The sequence below is a fragment of the Centroberyx gerrardi genome, chromosome 1 (assembly GCF_048128805.1).
Source record: "Centroberyx gerrardi isolate f3 chromosome 1, fCenGer3.hap1.cur.20231027, whole genome shotgun sequence".
Lineage (NCBI taxonomy): Eukaryota > Metazoa > Chordata > Actinopteri > Beryciformes > Berycidae > Centroberyx > Centroberyx gerrardi.
In genome coordinates, this window is record NC_135997.1 from 38,629,127 (window position 1) to 38,635,126 (window position 6,000).

The following is a 6,000-nucleotide window of genomic DNA, read 5'->3' on the forward strand; positions in this document are numbered from 1 at the left end:
CCTAGCTTCTTCCTTTGGTATAGCTGCCATAGACTCCCCATTCAAAAATGGAGGCTAAATCTGACAAAGTGCCCACTTCAGGATGATTCATTGTCGAATAACTTTTTTTCTGAAGGTCGGAGAGACCTGGCACCAAGGCGCATGTATAGGATGTCGGGCAAGCCCGACACACCAGTCTTGGCCCCGAGTCTCTACGAGCTTCGGTTCGGGAGATACCGCTTTTGCACCAATATGGGTTATGAACAGGGATGTTAACCATGATGATGCCGGCATCATCCTCTTATAACGGCCGAACCGTAAGTGGTACAGCCAGGAAATTCTGTGTGCGTGCTGGTCTCTTCCCACTGCGCCTGTGTGTTAGGTTTGGCAGCCCTAGCTTCTTCCTTTGGTATAGCTGCCATAGACTCCCCATTCAAAAATGGAGGCTAAATCTGACAAAGTGCCCACTTCAGGATGATTCATTGTCGAATAACTTTTTTTCTGAAGGTCGGAGAGACCTGGCACCAAGGCGCATGTATAGGATGTCGGGCAAGCCCGACACACCAGTCTTGGCCCCGAGTCTCTACGAGCTTCGGTTCGGGAGATACCGCTTTTGCACCAATATGGGTTATGAACAGGGATGTTAACCATGATGATGCCGGCATCATCCTCTTATAACGGCCGAACCGTAAGTGGTACAGCCAGGAAATTCGGTGTGCGTGCTGGTCTCTTCCCACTGCGCCTGTGTGTTAGGTTTGGCAGCCCTAGCTTCTTCCTTTGGTATAGCTGCCATAGACTCCCCATTCAAAAATGGAGGCTAAATCTGACAAAGTGCCCACTTCAGGATGATTCATTGTCGAATAACTTTTTTTCTGAAGGTCGGAGAGACCTGGCACCAAGGTGCATGTATAGGATGTCGGGCAAGCCCGACACGGCAGTCTTGGCCCCGAGTCTCTACGAGCTTCGGTTCGGGAGATACCGCTTTTGCACCAATAGTGGTGCGTGCCTCCAAGGTTCGCAAGAATCCAACGTCCCAGCCAAATTGCACAAAGTGGCAAGTCCAAAATCCTCCCCCCAGAAAGTGTCTAGGAGCAGGTTTCAGGCAATTTTGAAGTCGACTGGGAAATGTTTGTACTGGATTTCTTTTTGTGTCTCTAGTATGGGTTTTGCACTTGGGTTATGAACAGGGATGTTAACCATGATGATGCCGGCATCATCCTCTTATAACGGCCGAACCGTAAGTGGTACAGCCAGGAAATTCGGTGTGCGTGCTGGTCTCTTCCCACTGCGCCTGTGTGTTAGGTTTGGCAGCCCTAGCTTCTTCCTTTGGTATAGCTGCCGTAGACTCCCCATTCAAAAATGGAGGCTAAATCTGACAAAGTGCCCACTTCAGGATGATTCATTGTCGAATAACTTTTTTTCTGAAGGTCGGAGAGACCTGGGACCAAGGCGCATGTATAGGATGTCGGGCAAGCCCGACACGCCAGTCTTGGCCCCGAGTCTCTACGAGCTTCGTTTCGGGAGATACCGCTTTTGCACCAATATGGGTTATGAACAGGGATGTTAACCATGATGATGCCGGCATCATCCTCTTATAACGGCCGAACCGTAAGTGGTACAGCCAGGAAATTCGGTGTGCGTGCTGGTCTCTTCCCACTGCGCCTGTGTGTTAGGTTTGGCAGCCCTAGCTTCTTCCTTTGGTATAGCTGCCATAGACTCCCCATTCAAAAATGGAGGCTAAATCTGACAAAGTGCCCACTTCAGGATGATTCATTGTCGAATAACTTTTTTTCTGAAGGTCGGAGAGACCTGGCACCAATGTGCATGTATAGGATGTCGGGTAAGCCCGACACGCCAGTCTTGGCCCCGAGTCTCTACGAGCTTCGGTTCGGGAGATTCCGCTTTTGCACCAATATGGGTTATGAACAGGGATGTTAACCATGATGATGCCGGCATCATCCTCTTATAACGGCCGAACCGTAAGTGGTACAGCCAGGAAATTCGGTGTGCGTGCTGGTCTCTTCCCACTGCGCCTGTGTGTTAGGTTTGGCAGCCCTAGCTTCTTCCTTTGGTATAGCTGCCGTAGACTCCCCATTCAAAAATGGAGGCTAAATCTGACAAAGTGCCCACTTCAGGATGATTCATTGTCGAATAACTTTTTTTCTGAAGGTCGGAGAGACCTGGCACCAAGGCGCATGTATAGGATGTCGGGCAAGCCCGACACGCCAGTCTTGGCCCCGAGTCTCTACGAGCTTCGTTTCGGGAGATACCGCTTTTGCACCAATATGGGTTATGAACAGGGATGTTAACCATGATGATGCAGGCATCATCCTCTTATAACGGCCGAACCGTAAGTGGTACAGCCAGGAAATTCGGTGTGCGTGCTGGTCTCTTCCCACTGCGCCTGTGTGTTAGGTTTGGCAGCCCTAGCTTCTTCCTTTGGTATAGCTGCCATAGACTCCCCATTCAAAAATGGAGGCTAAATCTGACAAAGTGCCCACTTCAGGATGATTCATTGTCGAATAACTTTTTTTCTGAAGGTCGGAGAGACCTGGCACCAAGGCGCATGTATAGGATGTCGGGCAAGCCCGACACACCAGTCTTGGCCCCGAGTCTCTACGAGCTTCGGTTCGGGAGATACCGCTTTTGCACCAATATGGGTTATGAACAGGGATGTTAACCATGATGATGCCGGCATCATCCTCTTATAACGGCCGAACCGTAAGTGGTACAGCCAGGAAATTCGGTGTGCGTGCTGGTCTCTTCCCACTGCGCCTGTGTGTTAGGTTTGGCAGCCCTAGCTTCTTCCTTTGGTATAGCTGCCATAGACTCCCCATTCAAAAATGGAGGCTAAATCTGACAAAGTGCCCACTTCAGGATGATTCATTGTCGAATAACTTTTTTTCTGAAGGTCGGAGAGACCTGGCACCAAGGCGCATGTATAGGATGTCGGGCAAGCCCGACACACCAGTCTTGGCCCCGAGTCTCTACGAGCTTCGGTTCGGGAGATACCGCTTTTGCACCAATATGGGTTATGAACAGGGATGTTAACCATGATGATGCCGGCATCATCCTCTTATAACGGCCGAACCGTAAGTGGTACAGCCAGGAAATTCGGTGTGCGTGCTGGTCTCTTCCCACTGCGCCTGTGTGTTAGGTTTGGCAGCCCTAGCTTCTTCCTTTGGTATAGCTGCCATAGACTCCCCATTCAAAAATGGAGGCTAAATCTGACAAAGTGCCCACTTCAGGATGATTCATTGTCGAATAACTTTTTTTCTGAAGGTCGGAGAGACCTGGCACCAAGGCGCATGTATAGGATGTCGGGCAAGCCCGACACACCAGTCTTGGCCCCGAGTCTCTACGAGCTTCGGTTCGGGAGATACCGCTTTTGCACCAATATGGGTTATGAACAGGGATGTTAACCATGATGATGCCGGCATCATCCTCTTATAACGGCCGAACCGTAAGTGGTACAGCCAGGAAATTCGGTGTGCGTGCTGGTCTCTTCCCACTGCGCCTGTGTGTTAGGTTTGGCAGCCCTAGCTTCTTCCTTTGGTATAGCTGCCATAGACTCCCCATTCAAAAATGGAGGCTAAATCTGACAAAGTGCCCACTTCAGGATGATTCATTGTCGAATAACTTTTTTTCTGAAGGTCGGAGAGACCTGGCACCAAGGTGCATGTATAGGATGTCGGGCAAGCCCGACACGGCAGTCTTGGCCCCGAGTCTCTACGAGCTTCGGTTCGGGAGATACCGCTTTTGCACCAATAGTGGTGCGTGCCTCCAAGGTTCGCAAGAATCCAACGTCCCAGCCAAATTGCACAAAGTGGCAAGTCCAAAATCCTCCCCCCAGAAAGTGTCTAGGAGCAGGTTTCAGGCAATTTTGAAGTCGACTGGGAAATGTTTGTACTGGATTTCTTTTTGTGTCTCTAGTATGGGTTTTGCACTTGGGTTATGAACAGGGATGTTAACCATGATGATGCCGGCATCATCCTCTTATAACGGCCGAACCGTAAGTGGTACAGCCAGGAAATTCGGTGTGCGTGCTGGTCTCTTCCCACTGCGCCTGTGTGTTAGGTTTGGCAGCCCTAGCTTCTTCCTTTGGTATAGCTGCCGTAGACTCCCCATTCAAAAATGGAGGCTAAATCTGACAAAGTGCCCACTTCAGGATGATTCATTGTCGAATAACTTTTTTTCTGAAGGTCGGAGAGACCTGGGACCAAGGCGCATGTATAGGATGTCGGGCAAGCCCGACACGCCAGTCTTGGCCCCGAGTCTCTACGAGCTTCGTTTCGGGAGATACCGCTTTTGCACCAATATGGGTTATGAACAGGGATGTTAACCATGATGATGCCGGCATCATCCTCTTATAACGGCCGAACCGTAAGTGGTACAGCCAGGAAATTCGGTGTGCGTGCTGGTCTCTTCCCACTGCGCCTGTGTGTTAGGTTTGGCAGCCCTAGCTTCTTCCTTTGGTATAGCTGCCATAGACTCCCCATTCAAAAATGGAGGCTAAATCTGACAAAGTGCCCACTTCAGGATGATTCATTGTCGAATAACTTTTTTTCTGAAGGTCGGAGAAACCTGGCACCAAGGCGCATGTATAGGATGTCGGGCAAGCCCGACACACCAGTCTTGGCCCCGAGTCTCTACGAGCTTCGGTTCGGGAGATACCGCTTTTGCACCAATATGGGTTATGAACAGGGATGTTAACCATGATGATGCCGGCATCATCCTCTTATAACGGCCGAACCGTAAGTGGTACAGCCAGGAAATTCGGTGTGCGTGCTGGTCTCTTCCCACTGCGCCTGTGTGTTAGGTTTGGCAGCCCTAGCTTCTTCCTTTGGTATAGCTGCCATAGACTCCCCATTCAAAAATGGAGGCTAAATCTGACAAAGTGCCCACTTCAGGATGATTCATTGTCGAATAACTTTTTTTCTGAAGGTCGGAGAGACCTGGCACCAAGGCGCATGTATAGGATGTCGGGCAAGCCCGACACACCAGTCTTGGCCCCGAGTCTCTACGAGCTTCGGTTCGGGAGATACCGCTTTTGCACCAATATGGGTTATGAACAGGGATGTTAACCATGATGATGCCGGCATCATCCTCTTATAACGGCCGAACCGTAAGTGGTACAGCCAGGAAATTCGGTGTGCGTGCTGGTCTCTTCCCACTGCGCCTGTGTGTTAGGTTTGGCAGCCCTAGCTTCTTCCTTTGGTATAGCTGCCATAGACTCCCCATTCAAAAATGGAGGCTAAATCTGACAAAGTGCCCACTTCAGGATGATTCATTGTCGAATAACTTTTTTTCTGAAGGTCGGAGAGACCTGGCACCAAGGCGCATGTATAGGATGTCGGGCAAGCCCGACACACCAGTCTTGGCCCCGAGTCTCTACGAGCTTCGGTTCGGGAGATACCGCTTTTGCACCAATATGGGTTATGAACAGGGATGTTAACCATGATGATGCCGGCATCATCCTCTTATAACGGCCGAACCGTAAGTGGTACAGCCAGGAAATTCGGTGTGCGTGCTGGTCTCTTCCCACTGCGCCTGTGTGTTAGGTTTGGCAGCCCTAGCTTCTTCCTTTGGTATAGCTGCCATAGACTCCCCATTCAAAAATGGAGGCTAAATCTGACAAAGTGCCCACTTCAGGATGATTCATTGTCGAATAACTTTTTTTCTGAAGGTCGGAGAGACCTGGCACCAAGGTGCATGTATAGGATGTCGGGCAAGCCCGACACGGCAGTCTTGGCCCCGAGTCTCTACGAGCTTCGGTTCGGGAGATACCGCTTTTGCACCAATAGTGGTGCGTGCCTCCAAGGTTCGCAAGAATCCAACGTCCCAGCCAAATTGCACAAAGTGGCAAGTCCAAAATCCTCCCCCCAGAAAGTGTCTAGGAGCAGGTTTCAGGCAATTTTGAAGTCGACTGGGAAATGTTTGTACTGGATTTCTTTTTGTGTCTCTAGTATGGGTTTTGCACTTGGGTTATGAACAGGGATGTTAACCATGATGATGCCGGCA